Raw genomic sequence first — 22,346 nt, 5'->3', positions numbered from 1 at the left:
CAGTGAGGTAAGATTAAATGTTAGCATATTGCGAAACCTCATGCTGATATTTATTTGGGAATATAAAGAAAAGTTTCCTCTTTCATTTATGGGTTTATAGATATACTTGTGAAGATTGCAATTGAAAAGAATCCTCCCTTGGCTAAAGGAAAACATGTAATTTAAGTTGAGGTGTAATTTATACTATACACTGCAATTGCCTGACTTTAATGAGAAAATAAAGTAAATTTCAATATACTTTCTTGGGAATCATTCCAGCTCTCAATAATCTGTTACAGTGGGATGCCAGGAAGTGGCTGTTCACAGAGAGATGGCCCAAAGTCCATGTCCATACACACAAGGTAGCTGCTTTCTTGGTAGCACTATCTTTGATTATAAAGAAAGTGAACTACTGCTATTATATATATTTGCAGAGATATCTCATGCACATACCATGTACATGCTACCAGGACATTTAAGAACATAAAATTACAAATATAAAAAAATCATACTAATTTTATAGAAGGTCATTGTTTTTGTACTCTGCTTCCTTTATATTAATTTATTCCTGTCCAGACCTCAGGCTCTTCTGTTTTGCCTATATGCAGTTCCACTTTCCCTTTCATTTCTAATCTGTATGGTTCTTTTATTACCTTCAGAATTATGAGCACAGACTTGGGCTGCAAGTATAGAGCAAACCAATTTAGTGTGTTTCAGAATTCATGATAATTTAAACATGTACAGGGTTGAATAGTGTCCCCAACCCCCAACTGTCTACCTGGAACCTCAGACTGTAAAGGAAATAGAGTCGTTACAGGTGTAGTTGGTTAAATTAAGATGCAATCATACTGGATTACGGTAACTTCAGGGACTGGGGGCCTTGTAAGAAGAGTAGAAAGAGAGAGCCACACTGGAGAGAAGGCAGTGTGACGACTGAGGCAGGGATCTAAATGATGGACCAACAAGTCAAGGAATATGAAGGACTGACAGCAATGACAAGAAACAATCTTCCCTTAAGCCTTTGGAGGGAGGATGGGCCTGCTGATGCCTTGATTTCAGAATTCCAGCCTCTAGAACCGTGAGACAATAATATTCTGTTTTAAGCCACTCAGTCTGTGGTAGTTATGGGACACCTAGGAAACTAATATATGAGCATGATAATTTGAACTTATTAAGAAAGTGTACTCCAGATAAAATTTATTAGAGAGATGAGCTTAGACAAAATATAATTAGTATCAAACGGAAGCAGAAGCATTATTTTTGCAACTTATGGAAAAGAAATGCAAAAAAGCAAAATGGCTGTCTGGGGAGGCATTACAAATAGCTGTGAAAAGAAGAGAAGTGAAAAGCAAGGGAGAAAAGGAAAGATATAAGCATCTGAACGCAGAGTTCCAAAGAATAGCAAGGAGAGGTAAGAAAGCCTTCCTCAGCGATCAATGCAAAGAAATAGAGGAAAACAACAGAATGGGAAAGAATAGGGATCTCTTCAAGAAAATTAGAGATACCAAGGGAACATTTCATGCAAAGATGGGCTCGATAAAGGACAGAAATGTTATGGACCTAACAGAAGCAGAAGATATTAAGAAGAGGTGGCAAGAATACACAGAAGAACTGTACAAAAAAGGGCTTCACAACCCAGATAATCACGATGGTGTGACCACTCACCTAGAGCCAGACATCCTAGAATGTGAAGTCAAGTGGGCCTTAGGAAGCATCACTATGAACAAAGCTAGTGGAGGTGATGGAATTCCAGTTGAGCCATTCCAAATCCTGGAAGATGATGCTGTGAAAGTGCTGCACTCAATATGCCAGCAAATTTGGAAAACTCAGCAGTGGCCACAGGACTGGAAAAGGTCAGTTTTCATTCCAATCCCAAAGAAAGGCAATGCCAAAGAATGCTCAAACTACCACACAATTGCACTCACCTCACATGCTAGTAAAGTAATGCTCAAAATTCTCCAAGCCAAGCTTCAGCAATATGTGAACTGTGAACTTCCTGATGTTCAAGCTGGTTTTAGAAAAGGCAGAAGAACCAGAGACCAAATTGCCAACATCCACTGGATCATGGAAAAAGCAAGAGAGTTCCAGAAAAACATCTATTTCTGCTTTATTGACTATGCCAAAACCTTTGACTGTGTGGATCACAATAAACTGTGGAAAATTCTGAAAGAGATGGGAATACCAGACCACCTGATCTGCCTCTTGAGAAATTTGTATGCAGGTGAGGAAGCAACAGTTAGAACTGGACATGGAACAACACACTGGTTCCAAATAGGAAAAGGAGTACGTCAAGGCTGTGTATTGACACCCTGCTTATTTAACTTATATACAGAGTACATCATGAGAAACGCTGGACTGGAAGAAGCACAAGCTGGAATCAAGATTGCCGGGAGAAATATCAATCACCTCAGATATGCAGATGACACCACCCTTATGGCAGAAAGTGAAGAGGAACTCAAAGCCTCTTGATGAAAGTGAAAGTGGAGAGTGAAAAATTTGGCTTAAAGCTCAACATTCAGAAAACGAAGATCATGGCATCTGGTCCCACCACTTCATGGGAAATAGATGGGGAAACAGTGGAAACAGTGTCAGATTTTATTTTGGGGGGCTCCAAAATCACTGCAGATGGTGACTGCAGCCATGAAATTAAAAGACGCTTACTTCTTGGAAGGAAAGTTATGACCAACCTAGACAGCATGTTCAAAAGCAGAGACATTACTTTGCCAACAAAGGTCCATCTAGTCAAAGCTATGGTTTTTCCAGTGGTCATGTATGGATGTGAGAGTTGGACTGTGAAGAAGGCTGAGCGCCTAAGAATTGATGCTTTTGAACTGTGGTGTTGGAGAAGACTCTTGAGAGTCCCTTGGACTGCAAGGAGATCCAACCAGTCCATTCTGAAGGAGATCAGCCCTGGGATTTCTTTGGAGGGAATGATGCTGAAGCTGAAACTCCAGTACTTTGGCCACCTCATGCAAAGAGTTGACTCATTGGAAAAATCTCTGATGCTGGGAGGGATTGGGGGCAGGAGGAGAAGGGGACAACAGAGGATGAGATGGCTGGATGGCATCACCGACTCTATGGACGTGAGTCTGAGTGAACTCCGGGAGTTGGTGATGGCCAGGGAGGCTTGGTGTGCTTCAATTTATGGGGTTGCAAAGAGTCGGACACGACAGAGCGCCTTAACTGAACTGAATAGATGGTCACCTAACCCCATCCAGAAGTGAAAGCTTACATTTGGGTGAAGTTCTAATTGTTAGAATTAGTGACCTAATGTCTGCTTTCCTATACTTCTACTGATTCTAGTTGTTCCCTTTAGTTAAAATTCTTGACCCCTTTTTTAAAAAAAATTTAATGTGTGATATAATTCACATAACATAAAGCATATTATTTTAACCATACTTAACTATACAGTTCAGTGTATATTTCAGTGTTTTTGTTGTTATTTAGTCACTAAGTCATGTCCAGCTCTTTGTGATCCCATGGACTGCAGCATGCCAGGCTTCCCGGTCCTTCAGTATATATAATTGAGTGTATAGTGTAGTGTATAGTCCAGTGTATATTCATATTGTTGTGCAATTCTCATCATCATCTATCTCCTGATGGGTGTATAGCAAAAGATTAATTAACCAAGTATACAAGGTGCAGGGTTAAAAACTTTAAATTTCACCTTAAGCTTCAAGAAAAAAAAAAATGTTATGCCCAAGTTACAGGAAGAAGTAGCTTCAAACTTCACTGGTCTAGTCAAACTGATCACAGAAAATGTATTTGCTCTTCAAAAGAATGTTAACCAAAATAAGGTGAACTGAAACAACTACCTTCTTAAACGGAAACTGTCCCCGTTAAACACTAACTCCTCATCCTTCCTCCTCACAGCCTCACCTCTCCAACCCTTGGCATCTACCAGTGTACTTTCTGACTCTTTGAATTTGAATATTCTAGGTACCTTGTATAAATGGAATTAATAAGCCTGTACCTAATGTTTGTTGGCCTGGAGAAGGGAATGTCAGCCCACTCCAGTATTCTTGTCTGGAGAATTCCATGGACAGAGGAGTCTGATGGGCTATAGCCTGTGGAGTCGCAAAGAATCAGACACAACTAAGTGACTAACACTAACACACTAATATTTATTGGAATGCATTTTTAAGGTTACCTTAAAAAGCATATTATAAGCAGAGACATTGCTTTGCTGACAAGGATCTGTATAGTCAAAGCTATGGTTTTTCCAGTGGTCATGTATGGATGTGAGAGTTGGACCATAAAGAAAGCTGAGCACTGAGGAATTGATGCCTTTGAACTGTGGTGCTTGAGAGTCCCTTGGACTGCATGGAGATCAAACCAGTCAATCTTAAAGGGAATCAACCCTGTATATTCACTGGAAGGACTAATGCTGAAGCTAAAGTTCCAATACTATGGCCACCTGATGCGATAAGCTGACTTATTAGAAAAGACCCTGATGCTAGGAAAGATTAAAGGCAGGAGGAGAAGGGGACAACAGAGGATGAGATGGTTGGATGACATCACCGACTCAATAGACATGACTTTGCGCAAGCTCCAGGAGATGGTGAAGGACAGGGAAAAGTGGCATGCTGCAGTCCATGGGGTCCCAAAGAGTTGGACACAACTGAGTGACTAATATCTGAGGTGATTGATATTTCTCCCGGCAATCTTGATTCCAGCTTGTGTTTCTTCCAGTCCGGCGTTTCTCATGATGTACTCTGCATATAAGTTAAATAAACAGGGTGACAATATACAGCCTTGACAAACTCCTTTTCCTATTTGGAACCAGTGTGTTGTTCCATGTCCAGTTCTAACTGTTGCTGCCTGACCTGCATACAGATTTCTCAAGAGGCAAATCAGGTGGTCTGGTATTCCATCTCTTTCAGAATTTTCCACAGTTTATTGTGATCCACACAGTCAAAGGTTTTGGCATAGTCAATAAAGCAGAAATAGATGTTTTTCTGGAACTCTCTTGCTTTTTCCATGATCCAGTGGATGTTGGCAATTTGGTCTCTGGTTCTTCTGCCTTTTCTAAAACCAGCTTGAACATCTGGAAGTTCACGGTTCACATATTGCTGAAGCCCGGCTTGGAGAATTTTAAGCATTACTTTACTAGCGTGTGAGATGAGTGCAATTGTGTGGTAGTTTGAGCATTCTTTGGCATTGCCTTTCTTTGGGATTGGAATGAAAACTGACCTTTTCCAGTCCTGTGGCCACTGCTGAGTTTTCCAAATTTGCTGGCATATTGAGTGCAGCACTTTCACTGCATCATCTTTCAGGATTTGAAATAGCTCAACTGGAATTCTATCATCTCCACTAGCTTTGTTCATAGTGATGCTTTCTAAGGCCCACTTGACTTCACATTCCAGATGAAGAGGAACTAAAAAGCCTCTTGATGAAGGTGAAAGTGGAGAGTGAAAAAGTTGGCTTAAAGCTCAACATTCAGAAAACAAAGATCATGGCATCCGGTCCCATCACTTCATGGGAAATAGATGGGGAAACAGTGGAAACAGTGTCAGACTTTATTTTTCTGGGCTCCAAAATCACTGCAGATGGTGACTGCAGCCATGAAATTAAAAGATGCTTACTCCTTGGAAGGAAAGTTATGACCAACCTAGATAGCATATTCAAAAGCAGAGACATTACTTTGCCAACACAGGTTCGTCTAGTCAAGGCTATGGTTTTTCCTGTGGTCATGTATGGATGTGAGATTTGGACTGTGAAGAAGGCTGAGCGCCTAAGAATTGATGCTTTTGAACTGTGGTGTTGGAGAAGACTCTTGAGAGTCCCTTGGACTGCAAGGAGATCCAACCAGTCCATTCTGAAGGAGATGAGCCCTGGGATTTCTTTGTAAGGAATGATGCTGAAGCTGAAACTCCAGTACTTTGGGCACCTCATGCGAAGAGTTGACTCATTGGAAAAGACTCTGATGCTGGGAGGGATTGGGGGCAGGAGGAGAAGGGGAAGACAGAGGATGAGATGGCTGGATGGCATTACTGACTCGATGGACGTGAGTCTGAGTGAACTCCGGGAGTTGGTGATGGACAGGGAGGCCTGGTGTGCTGCAATTCATGGGGTCGAGAAGAGTTGGACACGACTGAGCGACTGATCTGATCTGATCTGAGCGACTAATACTTTCACTTTCTTTCACTTTTAATATGTCTTGACCTCTTTTTTGATGTCTTTTGAAATATTTAAAAAAATGTTAAGTTGCCTCTTATTTTTCTTTCTTTATTGGTTAATCAGTTCAATCTCTTCCAATATATGAAATGGATATTAAACTACTAGCTACTATGTTTTTCCTCCCCTGTGTACACTTATTATGGTAAACATACTTTTGAGGATCAAATGCATTTTTTGTGATGCTGTTTGACTGGACTAGTGAGGCCTAGAACTAATTCTTCCTGTAATTTAGACATAAAAATTTTATCTTGAAGCCTAAGGTGAAATGCAAAGTTTTTAACCTGCCTTATATACTTGGTTAATTAATCTTTTATTATACAATTAATACATGAGTAGGTTATTTTGGTAAAAGTTCTATACCATAGATAAATATGTAGAATAAAATAAGAGAGATCCTTCTTTCCACTCCTCTCTCCTAAATACTCTTTCCAAGAGATAAACATTCAACAGTTTAGGTCCTTATTTTATGTATTTAAGTATGCACACATACATACTTGTTTGTGTATATATGTATTAATATATATATACATTCGTAGTCTTATAAAAATAGGATATTGCTTTGGGTGTTTTTTTCTACATCTCAGTTAATTCCCTTATACTTTTCTGAGTTAAATGGTTTGCCTGGAACATTTTAAAGCCACATACATTGTTATTGAAAGTTTGGTACTAGAGTAAAAATTTTGGTACTAAATTCAAGACATTTTAAAATGCCATCTTTTTATATTTTCATTTTGTCAATGAAGATGAAATGACAGCACTGGTTGGGCAATCAGTATCATTTAAAATTTTAACTTCTGTGTATAACATGTTGATTATCTCCTTTAGTTTTGTACTTGTTAAATTTGAAAAGCATACCTCCTACCCTTTGCAGAGGTCACTGAAGAGAAATATTGACCAGAATTAGACTAAGGGTAGTTCCACTATTAGAGATTTACTTCAGGTATTACTCCATCCTTAATCAATATTATTAACACACAGTTATTTAAATAGTGTCAAATCTAGGTATCATGCAGTTAGTTATATCAGTTCAAGGTTCTGAGATAATGTGATTTTACCTTTCTGGCCCTTGCCCTGTGAGCTAGTGCAGAAAGATCTATTTGTGCCATTCTTTCTCAAAATAGGACTAGAAGACCTGGGCCCCAAATACTCAACCACTTAAATGCCACAGCAAATTGTGAAAAGTGTAGTTTAGTTTCACAGATCTTTACCTGTGATTTGCTAAAGTCAAAGTAGGGAGGCAAATGTAGTAAAATTTTAGTTTATAAGAAATGGTTAAAAATTTGAAAAAGCAGGCATATTTTCTCTATCATGACAGTTCTGCGAAAAATCTCTCTTAACAGTAATGTCTCAAAATTTGCTTCTTGAACCATTGAGGAAGATGATTTTATACCTACATTCTGGATGGATGTAAATGATATATTTACATGTTTGTTTCCTGAATGATGAACAGTTTCTCCACACTGGGTTTTGCTGCCAAACTGATTTATTTAGTAGTGATAGAAAAACTTTCTATGTCAGTTAGGAATCCTGGATGAGCTGTCAGACCTGACTGTGAAATTATTGCAAGGCTATTGGAGGGGAGGGAAATACTCATGAGAAAAAGGGGCGAGTGCTAGGTAGGGATGCTCTCTAAAGAATCAAGGAGCATAGAATACTCTCCACAGCACAGTGACCAGGGCAGAGCACTGCTTCTACTGCTAACCCTGCAGCTTGTATCATGAGCTTTCTCCCAGCTATATCCTGAAGAAGGATTCGTTCTTCTCTTCTTTCATAGTAGGAAGTAGAAACCTGATTACATGAATTTTCCAGGGCTGTAGTTATAAAATATTATAGCTTGGGGTAGGGGCTTAAGCAACAGAAATTAATTTTCTTGAAGTTTTTGAGGCTAGAAATCCAACATCAAGGTTTCAGCAGAGTTGATTCCTTCTGACGGCTGTAATAGAAGAATCTTTTCCAGGCCACTTTGCTTGGTTTGTAGATGACCAGGTAACTGAGTGCTTAAGAATTGATGCTTTCAAACTGTGATGCTGGAGGAGACTCTTGAGAGTCTCCTGGACAGCAAGGAGATCAAACCAGTCAATCCTGAAGGAAATCAACCTTGAATATCTATTGGAAGGCCTGATGTTGAAGCTGAAGCTCCAGTACTTTGACCACTTGAGGCGAAGAGCCAACTTACTGGAAAAGACTCTGATGCTGGAAAAGATTTAGGGCAAGAGGAGAAGAAGATGGCAGAGGCTGAGATGGTTGGATGGCATCACCGACTCAATGGACATGAGTTTGAGCAAACTCTGGGAGACACTGAGGGACAGGTAAGCCTGGCGTGCTGCAGTCCATGGGATTGCAATGTGTCGGAAATGACTGAGCGATTGAACAGCAAAGTTTCTCCCCATGTCTTCACATAGTCTCTGCTCTGTACATGTCTGTGTCTGAATGTCCTCTTCTTAGAAAACATCATATTGGATTAGGGCCAACTCTAATGACCTTATTTTAATTTATGTCTTTAAAGACCCTATCTCCAAATATAGTTACCTTCTAAAGTACTAGGAGTTTAAGACATCAACGTATGATTTTTGTGTGTATGTGTGGTGGGGGGGAGGTGCAGTATAGCCTATGACACTGGCATTGCCCTTCTACTGACAGTCCAGTGTGCAGGAGAAGTGACTCTCCCAGAATAAAATTGGGGCATTCTACAAAGAGGAATGGATTCAAGGCAGCAAAAAATGATAAATGTCTTTCTACCTTTTTTTTGGTAACCGTAGTTATGGAAGTTAATTTTTTTTAATTACAAGAAAATACTATGTACAGAAGACTTGAAAATCTAAAAAAGGAATCAACCACATGTAATATTCAGTGTTGGTAAAGGTACAAGAAAACGAGCATGTTCTCTCTGCTGGTGGGAATGCAGGCTTTTATCCACCTGGCTATCATTCTGCTTTTATACGCTGCTGAAGTGGAGTTGTGCCACTTAAATCTCTCTTCAAGAAAAAATTTGCTATTCAGCTGCAAGGAGTGCAGTTAGCAGACCATTTCCTGCTGTTACTGACTTCAGGATTCAGTTCAGCTTTCATGCTATGGCTCTGCTCTTTCTGGGCAGCTTCTCGCCAATGAGTGATGTGGCAGGGTACTAGGGCGTGGCTATTTCTGTCCAACACTGACCTCCCCTAATAGGGGTTCAGTACTTTGGAGCTGCTTTTTGTGTCTCAGACCTGGTCAAATCTGCATGGTGATCTGAGCTTTACTTTGCCCAATCATGCTGCTTCCTTCTTTAATCTTTTATCTGCATTCATCCTGCCCCAAACGTCTTGAGCTCCCCATTTTGTCTGCCTGCATCCCAGAGTGCTCAGCTTACTCATGCATGGCACATATATTTAATAACATTTTATTTTTGCACTGTCCTTATTTTTCATAATTTTTTATTATTCCAGTCATGGGTTTGCAAATCTTTGTGCTTTTCAATGATACAAGCCCTGTGGTTTTATTGTAATATTTGTTTTCTTGCACTATATTATGCTTAATGACATCATGGAAATTTTGTTGTGTATCTACCTGAAATCAGTTAAATTATATTATTGGCAGTTCAATATCTTCAAGCCTAATTCAGCTTACTTTCTAAGGGAGAGAGATTGAGGCAAGCAGAAAACAGGGAGATGTCTCCCTCTGAGTATTTGTATGGTAGAATTTAAAACTGAGTAACTACTGGTGACTGTGGTCTGTACTGTGAACTCATGAGCAGAAGAATGACAGCAATGACAAAGAAGAATCAGGTAGACAGAGAAAAGCAGACTGAGAGATGGAGTCTCAGAATGATTCTCATTCCCTACAGGACTAAAGGACTCTGGTTCAGCCTTTGTCTCAGTCTGGGATAGGACACCCAGTGCCAGCTCCGTTCCTGAATCTAGGTTGATCTTCACTCTGGGTTTGGTGCAACCCTGCAGAAATCCTCTAATGAATTCCCTTTAAGTTGCATGAAAGTGAAAGTGTTAGTTGCTCAGTTGTGTCCAACTCTCTGGAACCTCATGGACTGTAGCCTGCTAGGCTCCTCTGTCCATGGAATTCTCCAAGCAAGAATACTGGAGTGAGTTGCCATTCCCTTCTCTAGAGGATCTTTCTGACCCCGGGGTTGAACCCGAGTCTCCTGCATTGCAAGCAGATTCTTTACTGTCTGAACTACCAGAGAAGTCCTAGCATTGCATATATTAGTTCAAATTAGTTGCCATGATTTGAAACTCAAACTATCAGAGCATGTCAGCACTTTGCATAATATACTAAGCATTCAGAAAATTTGAGTAAAATCTACATCTTGTAGCACTTTTTAGGTCTTTTAACTATTTCTTCTTATTGGCTTCTCAGTGGTCACAAAACCTCTTCTACTGCTTGAATTTTTACAGACTGAAGCTGTAGATATGTGATAATGCTAAGCATGGTATCCTGTAACCTGTTGTCACTTACATTAGCAAAAAGACTAACAGGGATGGGGGCAGAAGGAAAGAGTGAGTTTTTACTCTTGGTCTAAAGGAAACATTGCTTTTCATTAAAGAATCAGATTTTAGACAAAGAATTTTTGTTTTTCTGGAGGGTTCATTTCCCAGTTATTCTTTGGTAGGGTAAGGTTTTAGGTTTACAGTCAGGCAGGGGAACTAGACAGGCACAGCTTCCTTAACTGAGCTCTGAATATGTACATAAGAGCAGCAGAGAAATTGTCAAAGGAGTTTAAATTATCTGAGAAGGAGGATGGTATCCTTTTATTTGGATGAGGTCCCTAGGTCACCTGGGAACATAGGATTTTCCATATATTCCCAGAACAGACCATGATATTCCACAGAGAATGCTGGAGGCAAAAATCCATAGGGATTAAAATTGCTAGACATGGGTGAGTCCCTTTTTAACAATGATCCAAATATACTGAATACACTTAGGTCTCTGAGGATATAAGTGCTTAGTTTGATCTCAGATACCATGAGAGCATCTTTTGTCCTGGGCAGTAATCCAGGGTATCTTTCCTTCCCTAGCTGATATCATGCAAGATTTCCTCTTCACTTCAAAAATCAAAGCTCATCTCTTTGATTTTTGCCCTACTTTTTCCAGGTGTCCCACACTCATATGCCAATCTGGAGCCTTCATGTTGATCCCTGAGGGCAGGCTTCATCTTACATCTGATTTCGTGGATTGACTGGAAGTCCATGCTCTGACCATATGTCTTGGAGTCACCTTCCAAGTTCTTTGAGATGGCTCCTTAGCATCTTGGCAGCAATGTCTTATCCTTTTTAATCTTGTCACTTTTTGCAGCAAGGCACAGGGGTCCTGAACTTGTTCTCTCAATCATTTTGTTGCCATTAGGAAATGAGTGAGCTCTGTCTTTCTGCCTTTTTTTTTTTTAAAAAGCTGTTGATTATAATGATTCCAGACTTCCTCTCTGATCCTGGAACCTGTCAGTGGAAAATGTAAGACTATGCAAAAATAAAAGCCAGCAGTGTTTTCCAAGTGTGTGTGCAGGCTGTATTTCATCCATTAATTCATGATGATGGTGCCTACAAAGCCAGAGGAATCTCCACATCATCTACAAGCCCTTTTAACAGCTGACAAAGATCAGATCTTCTAAGTAACAAAGAAGATAGTATTTTCCATATACAATCCATGCAGCTCATACCCAGTGTCTGTGAGATTTCAGCTGGCATTATCTTTCAGTTATTACATTGACACTACATATTAATACTGTCACTTGGACATTAATAGAAAAATGTGTACTTGATTAGACTCTGAAGTATAATGTCTAAGACAAAATTATTGCAAACAAATCTTACTAATTCTTGATTACATATTAATGGGAGAGAACAAGCAGATGGTTTATTTTGGGGAAAAAAGTGAATAATGCATCATTCTGTAGTGCCAATAGCTCATACAAGCAGTAAGAAAGAGTGCTGGACACAGGGCTTTGGAAATCCTTTCCCCTAACTTTCAGTTCCAGTTTTGATCCTGTCTGATTGCATGACTCAGCCCCTCTAAACTGGCAACAGTCATCCCTATCTCATAAGGTTTTTGCTAGAATTACATGTGATAATGCCTATAATTTAAAAATATTTATACTATTACATTAGATACCCAAATAATTATAAAATATCTTGCATATTGTTTGGTGCCTGATAGAGGGTAATTTGTTCATAAAAACTTCCTGAGCACATACACCGCATACACGTATTTTGTTGGTGCTGGGGATGAGAGGACAGGTGAGTCAAAGTTCTTGTTTCTAGAAGGTTCCAATCTAATCAGAGAGACAGGTATATAAATGGACATTTTTAGTGCAATGTGGTGAGGGCACTCACAGAGAGAGACATAAGGAAGTTAGAAGCACAGAGGAGAGACATGGAACAAGGCTTGAGATGGAGGTGTGATCAGGGAAGGCTCTGGGAATAAATGCCTGAGCTGAGAATGAGCCAGAAGATAATGAATCAAGATATGATGTGTACATTTTCAAGATGATATCACATTCATATGTATGTCTTCTTTACTTTTTAATTTTTTAAATTCATATTGAATCACCATCATTTTTCATTTTTTGGTCAATTATTGGTGGTTCCAGAGCCCTGTTTGTTGGTGTTAGGAAAGGAGGAATCGAATTTGTGGACCATTGTGGTAATTCTTCAGATTGGTCTCTGAAAGACCAGCCACTGAAAGACTAAGAAAGAAAAATAAGACTAGGAAGAATTAGAAGTGGGAAATACCAAGTGTTATGAAATTAGACTCTGGGAAGTATAAAGTGGAGGGAAAATATGACTCGTGTGTCCACATGTTTTCAATCTTGCTTTCCTGAGGTGGAAGCTGTCTAGAAACAGAGGCACCACTAGGCCCACTCTCTACAGCTGGTTAATCTTTTCTTTTAAGGATGGATTTGTTGAGATCAGGATTTACAGCTTAGGAGGACCCTGTCTTAGAGTAGGTTAGGAATTACTTATAACTAATGGCTTTAAAGTCCTGGAACATGCAGAGCCCAGAAGACTCAAGGTAGAACTCTGGAGTCAGTTAATAACATGCAGTTAAATAGACTTTTGTGGACTAAACTTGGAACTTTACCATCCTTTATAATTTTTGTTAATGGGTTGTTGTTCAGTCACCAAGTTGTATCCAACCCCATGCACCGCAGGGTGCCAGGTTTCCCTGTCCTTCCCTGTTTCCTGGAGTTTGCTCAAACTCATGTCCATCGGTGATGCTGTCTAACCATTTCATCCTCTACTGCTCCTTTCTTCTTTTGCCTTCAGTCTTTCCCAGCATCAGGGTCTTTTCCAATGAATGGGCTCTTTGCATCAGAGGGTCAAAGTATTGGAGCTTTGGCTTCAGCATTAGCCCTTCCAATGAATATCCAGGGTTGATTTCCTTTAGGACTGACTGTTTGGATCTCCTTGCAGTCCAAGGGACTCTCAAGAGTCTTCTCTGGAACCACAGTTTGAAAGCATCAATTCTTTGGTACTCAGCCTTCTTTATAGTCCAACACTCACATCCATCCATGACTACTTGAAAAACCATATCTTTGACTATATGGACCTTTGTTGGCAAAGTGATGTTTCTGCTTTTTAATATGCTGTCTAGGTTTCTCATAGCTTTCCTTCCAAGGAGCAAACATCTTTTAATTTCATGGCTGTAGTAAGACACTTACTCCTTGGAAGAAAAGTTATGACCAACCTAGATAGCATATTGAAAAGCAGAGACATTACTTTGCCAACACAGGTCCGTCTAGTCAAGCCTATGGTTTTTCCTGTGGTCATGTATGGATGTGAGAGTTGGACTGTGAAGAAGGCTGAGGGCCAAAGAATTGATGCTTTTGAACTGTGGTGTTGGAGAAGACTCTTGAGAGTCCCTTGGACTGCAAGGAGATCCAACCAGTCCATTCTGAAGGAGATCAGCCCTGGGTGTTCTTTGGAAGGAATGATGCTAAAGCTGAGACTCCAGTACTTTGGCCACCTCATGCGAAGAGTTGACTCACTGGAAAAGACTCTGATGCTGGGAGGGATTGGGGTCAGGAAGAGAAGGGGACGACAGAGGATGAGATGGCTGGATGGCATCACCGATTCGATGGACGTGAGTTTGAGTGAACTCCGGGAGTTGGTGATGGACAGGGAGGCCTGGCGTGCTGCCATTCATGGGGTCGCAGAGTCAGACACGACAGAGCTACTGAACTGAACTGAACTGAACTGAGTCACCATCTGCAGCGATTTTGGAGCCCAAGAAAATAAAATCTGCCACTGTTCCATTTTTTCCCCATCTATTTGCCATGAAGTGATGGGACCAGATGCCATGATGTTAGTTTTTGGAATGTTGAGTTTTAAGCCAGCTTTTTCAGTTTCCTCTTGTTAATGGGTAAATTCATTCTAACTACCAACAGGGCATTCAGAAAATTCACCCATAAGTTATAGTAACTTAACCACATATTTTCAGGCTAAGATATTAGTCTATGGAAGTCTGGAGTTTGTACCTAAAATGTATTAGTGCCCTTTAGTGATCATTTTTTTCATGTTTGTGTCCTATTGTTAACACATTTCCTGAATATTGCATCTCTAGTATCCTCTCAATGCTTTTTTTTTTCTTCCTTAAAAATACTTTTTATTTTGTATTGAGGTATAGCTGATTAAAAACATTGTGATAGTTTTTGGTGAATAGCAAAGGGACTCAGTGGTACAAATGCATGTATCCATTCTCCCCCCAAAATGCCTTTTCAATTAACAATTTGGTTGAATAACAAATCAAGTAGCATTTGTGGGATTAAGTGTATAGGGCACATTGCTGAATAGGTTTATAAAGTAGAGTTCTGAATTTTAAGATGTTTGCACTGTAATATCTTTCCAAGAACAAACCAACACTTGGGCCAGGCCTTCAGGAAATCCAAACATCTGGATTAAAAAATATGTCAGGAACAATCAGTCATCCAGTTTTGTCAACATAATGCCAAAGGCCTAGATTACTGAAAATATTTCCAACCAGATGTTATATAGTCTACGGATGTATCTAGAATCAAAACTGAAAATGTAGACCAAGGAGTGATGTGCATCAACAGTTTTCCATTTCAGTCCACTGCATGCATTTTTGCTTCTTGAATTGGAACAAGAAGAAAGTTCAGAATTTGTGGAGATGATGGAGGTTTTTCCTTACAGTATCCTGCAAGATAATCATTGAAGAATGGGTATGGAATATTTAGATATATGTTGAAAACATACTAGGTGCTAGTGGAAAGCTATAGAGAACTTTGGGACCTTGCATATAGATTATTTGGGATTGTGTAAGCATATTGAAAAGCAGAGACATTACTTTGCCAACAAAGGTTCGTCTAGTCAAGGCTATGGGTTTTCCTGTGGTCATGTATGGATGTGAGAGTTGGACTGTGAAGAAGGCTGAGCGCCAAAGAATTGATGCTTTTGAACTGTGGTGTTGGAGAAGACTCTTGAGAGTCCCTTGGACTGCAAGGAGATCCAACCAGTCCATTCTGAAGGAGATCAGCCCTGGGATTTCTTTGGAAGGAATGATGCTAAAGCTGAAACTCCAGTACTTTGGCCACCTCATGTGAAGAGTTGACTTATTGGAAAAGACTCTGATGCTGGGAGGGATTGGGGGCAGGAGGAGAAGGGGACGACAGAGGATGAGATGGCTGGATGGCATCACTGACTCGATGGATGTGAGTCTGAGTGAACTCCAGGAGTTGGTGATGGACAGGGAGGCCTGGCGTGCTACGATTCATGGGGTCATGAAGAGTTGGACATGACTGAGTGACTGAACTGAACTGAACTGAAGCTGTCTTTTTACATACAACAAATGGATTTTTTTTGTTTTATTCTAGTTTTAAACAACTATTTTTGAAATGTTTTTAAATAAAGTTAGTAATGTTATAATAAAGCAAAAATAATTTTAGTGAAAATAGGTATGGTTTATTGAGCACTTGCTAAGTGGCTGGCCCTGCACTAAATACCTTTCCTGAAATAAACCCAGGAAATAGGTATTGTTATTACCCTCCTTTTGTAGAGTAGAATGCTGAGGCACTGAGAAGTTCAATAATTACTCAAGTGTTCACAGCTTATAGATAGTAGAGTTGGGATTTGAAGTCAGGCAGTTCATTTCCAGAGCCTTATCCACTCAACCAGATGCTCTCTATTCTAGCAGCCCTGTCCTGGGGCAAATCTGAAGTAAATTAACAAGGTCTTCAATAGAAAAACAACTGACAGCAACAGTAATAATGCTTAATTAATCAGTTCATTTCAGTTGCTCAGTCGTGTCCAACCCTGGACACCATGGACTGCAACACGCCAGGCTTCTCTGTCCGTCACCAACTCCCGGAGCTTGCTCAAACTCAAGTCCATGAAGTTGGTGATGCCGTCTAGCTATCTCATCCTTTGCTGTCCCCTTTTCCTCCTTCCTTCAATCTTTCCCAGCATGAGAGTCTCTTCTAATGAGTCAGTTTTTTGGATCAGGTGGCCAAAGTATTGGAGTTTCAGATTCAGCATCAGTCCTCCAATGAATATTCAGGACTGATTTCCTTTAGGATTGACTGGTTTGATCTCCTTGCAGTCCAAGGGAGTCTGAAGAGTCCCAAAACTACAGTTCAAAAGCATCAATTCTTTGGTGCTCAGTTTTCTTTATAGACCAACTCTCGCATCCATACATGACTACTGGAAAAACCATAGCCTTGACTAGACAGCAAAGTAATGTCTCTGCTTTTTAGTATGTTATCTAGGTTGGTCATAGATTTTCTTCCAGGGAGCAAGTGTCGTTTAATTTCATGGCTGCAGTCACCATCTGCGGTGATATGGGAGCCTTAGAAAGTAAAGTCTGTCCCTGTTTCCATTGTTTCCCCATCTATTTGCCATGAAGCAATGGGACTGGATGCCATGATCTTCGTTCTTTGAATGTTGAGTTTTAAACCAGCTTTTTCACTTTCATCTTTCACTTTTATCAAGAGGCTCTTTAGTTCCTCTTCACCTTCTGCCATAAAGGTGATGTCATCTGCATATCTGAGGTTATTGATATTTCTCCCAACAATCTTGATTCCAGCTTGTGCTTCATCTAGTCCAGCATTTCTCATGAGGTACTCTGCATATAAGTTAAATAAACAGGGTTACAAATATACAGCCTTGAGGTACTCCTTTCCTAATTTGGAACCTGTCTGTGCTTCCATGTCTGGTTCTAGTTGTTGCTTCTTGACCTGCATGCAGATTTCTCAGGAGGCAGATCAGGTGGTCTGGTATTCTCTTTAAAAATTTTGCATAGTTTGTTGTGATCCACACAGACAAAGACTTTAGCATAGTCAGTAAAGTAGAAGTAGATGTTTTTCTGGAATTCTCTTGCTTTTTCTATGATCCAGTGAAAGAAAGAAAGAAAGAAAGAAAAGAAAGAAAAAGTCTCTCAGTCGTGTCTGACTCTTTTCGACCCCATGGAGTGTAGCCTGCCAGGCTCCTCTGTCCATTGGATTTTCCAGGCGAGAATACGGGAGTGGGTTACCATTTCATTCTCCAGCGGATCTTCCTGACCCAGGGATTGAACCTGGGTCTCCCATACTGCAGGCAGGCTCTTTACTGTCTGAGCCACCGGGGAAGTCTGGTGATCCAATGGATGTTGGCAATTTGATCTCTGGTTCCTCTGCCTTTTAAAATCCAGCTTGAACATCTGGAAGTTCATGGTTCATGTATTGTTGAAACCTGGCTTGTAGAATTTTGAGCATTACTTTGCTAGCTTGTGAGATGAGCGCAATTTGCAGTAGTTTGAGCCTTCTTTGGCGTTGCCTTTCTTTGGGATTGGAATGAAAACTGACCTTTTCCAGTCCCGTGGCCACTGCTGAGTTTTCCAGATGCTGGCATATTAAGTGCAGCTCTTTCACAGCATCATCTTTTAGGATTTGTTATAGCTCAACTGGAATACTATCACCTCCACTAGCTTTGTTCATAGTGATGCTTTCTAAGGCCCACTTGATTTCACATTCCAGGATGTCTGGCTCTAGGTGAGCAATCACACTATTGTGGTTATCTGGGTCATTAAGATCTCTTTTGCATAGTTCTTCTGTGTATTCTTGCCACCTCTTCTTCATATCTTCTGCTTCTGTTAGGTTTGTACAGTTTCTGTCCTTTATTGTGTCCATCTTTGCATGAAATGTTCCCTTGGTATCTCTAATTTTCTTGAAGAGACCCTTAGTCTTTCCCATTCTATTATTTTCCTCTATTTCTTTGCATTGATCACTGAGGAAGGCTTTTTTATTTCTCATTGCTACTCTTTGGAACTCTGTATTTGGATGGATAATATCTTTCCTTTTCTCCTTTGCCTTTTGCTTCTCTTATTTTAAGGCCTCCTCAGACAACCATTTTGCCTTTTTTCATTTCTTTTTCTTAGGGATGGTTTTGATCATGGCTTCCTGTACAATGTTATGAACCTTCTTCCATAGTTCTTCAGGCACTCTGTCTATCAGATCTAATCCCTTGAATCTGTTTATCACTTCTATAGTATAATCATAAAGGATTTTATTTAGGTCATACCTTAATTAATATTGAGCATTAATATGTTACAGTGATTTTATCATTATCTTTAACTTTCAATACTCCTCTTATGTTCATACATTGTACTGATAAGGAGGCTACAGTGTGGAGGGACTGGGTAATAACCAATGTCACCAGGCTCTTAAGTGGTAGAGTTAGGAGTGATTCCTGGTCTGGATTCAGATGATTGAAGCACTAGGTTCGTGTCTTCACATCCTGGGTTCTCACAGTCTTTTGGGTCCTCTGTGACTCAGGTGCTGGAGAGATGTTCTGGGTATCTCCTTTGATTACTCTTCCCAGTCCTCCTACATTCCTTTTAGGCAGCTCTTTCTCTGCCCCTGTTCATAGACTGAGTTTGAGGAGAGTCTTACCCCATTTCCTTAGGGCTTTGTGCTTGAAAAGACTTCAGTTGCCTGGGCTTGGATTTTCCTTCAAGGTAGAACTTGATGTTCAGCTATGGCGAGTGTGGTCAGTGATAGCCTCCAGCTGCTAATGACTATAGGATCCACTTCAGTTTTCTAGATGAAGCTATGCTCTTCCTGGGCAATGACTAGCCAGCTACTGAGCACAGAGGTACTAGAACCCAGCCTTTGGTACCCAATAAGTTATGTTCCACTGCTCCTCACTGGGTTGGCAAAACTTTGTCAGATCTGTGTGGTGATCTGATTTTCTTCCTGTCCCATCGTGCTCCCTCTCCTTTTTTATTTCTCATAATCATGACTCGACTCCTTCTCTAATCACAACCCAATAAACCTCTTATACTCCTAACTTCATCTCAGTGCCCACTTTCTAGGGGACCCGCTGGCACTACAACTAAACTGAGTGATCTATCCAAGGCAGAGATGAGTTTAAGGAGACTGGTGTGCTTCCCATCTGTGGTAACACATTACTCACTGACAGAAGGTTTCTGTCATTAAGCACAGAGTGGGAAATATGAACAGAAACATTAGGAGGGTGCTGGGGAAAGAGAGAGAAAGAGAGAATAAACACGTGTGGGTGGTGAGCTCAAATGAAGACTTTTAGGTAGATATCTTTTCTAATTATCCATGGGTCTGTCACTTAGCCCTTCTTTATTTACTCTTAAGCTATAATTTTGAAGAATATTGTAATTCATAGGTTGATATAAGCACAAAAAACCTTACCCAAAATACTAATTTTGGTTTTATTTTTAATATAGTGAGTTCTCGGAGAAGGCAATGGTACCCCACTCCAGTACTCTTGCCTGGAAAATCCCATGGATGGAGGAGCCTGGTAGGCTCCAGTCCATGGGATCGCTAAGAGTCAGGCATGACTAAGCAACTTCACTTTCACTTTTCACTTTCATGCATTGGAAAAGGAAATGGCAGCCCACTCCAGTATTCTTGCCTGGAGAATCCCAGGGACAGAGGAGCCTGGTGGGCTGCCGTCTCTGGGGTCGCACAGAGTCGGACATGACTGAAGCGACTTAGCAGCAGCAGCAGCAGTGAGTTCTCAGTAAATGGTTGTTGAATAAATGAAAGAATGAATCAAATTTAAAAAAATTCAACACATTATACTTTTGACCCAATAAAAAGAGTTATCCTGGATGGCCAATCATGACAGTTGTCCAGTAGGTAGAAAATTTTCAGGCTGAATAAAAGGCAGACTTTGTTTTTGCACAAAGTCACTTATCATAGCCAGACGGTATCCCACAGCATAGTTAACATCTGAAAGTCTGTATAAAGAAGTAAAGTCAATTCCCACACTCTGGAACTTTCATTGTAATAGGACTTCCTGGTTAAATGAAAAGTCAAGTCACTGTTGCAGCTGAGGAACCAAGGGATGTTTTAAAAGGAGGGGAACCCCCAAACAATCTGAATGTTCATATAATCTAAGAACAATAGCAAGCTTTCTATGTATGCTGGCCTCAAGTTGTACAACTACCTTCTCAAATCAGAGAGCTGCCCAGAACCCCTTCCTATTCAGAAAATCTGGGGGGCCCTTGCATTCTTCTAAGAAGTATATATTACCTGAATGGGTTGGGGGTTGTGCTGGCAGATTTGAGAACTATCAGGGAAGCACCTTGCATTCTCAAGGGGAGGCAATTATGAGATTGTGATTAAAGTCTGGAAGGGCTGTGATTGGCTCACTTGGGAGGCTCGGCTGACATTGCATTAAAGTTTGGAGACACAGCTGTTACTAATGTCCCTTGTAAATTATAACTGGTATAACTACTCCTATGCAAAATTTCTCATATAATCTCATTTTCTGTTAGTGCTTTGTGATTTGGTGATGCAGTAGAAGACATAAGTATATCTTATCCTACCTGAAAAAAAATTTGGGCAACAAATGGAAGCAAATTGCAGTTTGAGGAGGCCAATGAAAATGGTAGAGAGGATAAAAGATAATGGTAGAGAGGATAAAAGCTAATGGTGAGTCAGATAAGATGGAATAAATATGTTTTCATTGTATCAGATTGGAAATCACTAACATACTAGTCCTTACAGAATTAAATAGAATGTTCTTATATTAATTTATCAGATTGCAAAATTATTTTTTGCAGTTTGAATGAAACAAAGGTCTCATTGGTGAGGAAAAATGGGATATTTCAAAAGAAAAAACATTGGCTAAAGAATATTAAAAAAGGATATGTGAACAATAATGAGGGATAGTCAAGTATGGCAAAATTTCATTCCAATATAATATAGCAAAGTTGATTTAAAGGAAATTGATAAGAACAAAATAAATTTAAATCTGAGATGTCAATCTTTAACACTGTAATTTAAAAAGTAATGTCAACTAAATGATTTGTTACTGATGTCAGAACATTCAGGTATTTGGGGGAAATGTCATTTTAAAAATTATGCTTCTACTAGGTACTGGTTATGAATTATTCAGCAAATATGTGGGGGTGATATTGTTTACAACACATTTCCTGCCAACTTCTGTTTTTCACTAAATTTTTTTTTTCAAACTTGAGGCAGCTTTACAATGTAATCGGTAATAGAAGCAGATGGTACTTCTTTGACCCTTCTAGGCAATCAGTTATTATATGCAAGATATGGGAACAGACAATATGCATTAAAATTAGCCCCATTTTTTTAGCTGCCAAAGAGTAGACTTGGTCATAAAATTTGAGTAAAGACCCTGAGAGATTTAGTTCAGTTCCTGTATTTTACATGTGAGAAAATGATTGCTTAGAGAGGTAATAAATTGATCAGCTCAAGGTTGTATAAGAAGTAAATAGGACCACATCTCAGCCACTTCATCTAGTGTGAGAGGTTCTTTGCCCCCACTTCAAGTATCAAGGCTGTCTTTTCTATTTGGGAGATTAGAATAATTATATATTACATAATATATAAAAATTTAAAACATTTTACACATCTTGAAAATGAACAAGAATAATATAACTCTGGAGTACTTTCTCATGCAGTTGTCAAAACTTAAAACATTGCCATATTTGCATCAGCTTTTAAAATACATATCATAATATAGTTTGTCTTCTATTATGGATCAGAACCACTACATTTAATTTACACTGAAATGATAGCACATTAGCCATGGATTTTTTTGGTAACTCTTTAAAAATTGATTACATAAACACTATATGAAATATTATTACTGATATTAGTAACAAATAGACATTATCACTCTACTTCCTCTATGACAGGCACTTATTTACATGTATTATTTTATAAAAAGTCACATTCTGTTATTCCTCTAGGGCTC

This window comes from Bos taurus, chromosome 11, assembly GCF_002263795.3.
Source record: "Bos taurus isolate L1 Dominette 01449 registration number 42190680 breed Hereford chromosome 11, ARS-UCD2.0, whole genome shotgun sequence".
Taxonomy (NCBI): domain Eukaryota; kingdom Metazoa; phylum Chordata; class Mammalia; order Artiodactyla; family Bovidae; genus Bos; species Bos taurus.
The sequence above is the reverse complement of the archived record's forward strand: the minus strand, read 5'-3'. Positions refer to the sequence as shown.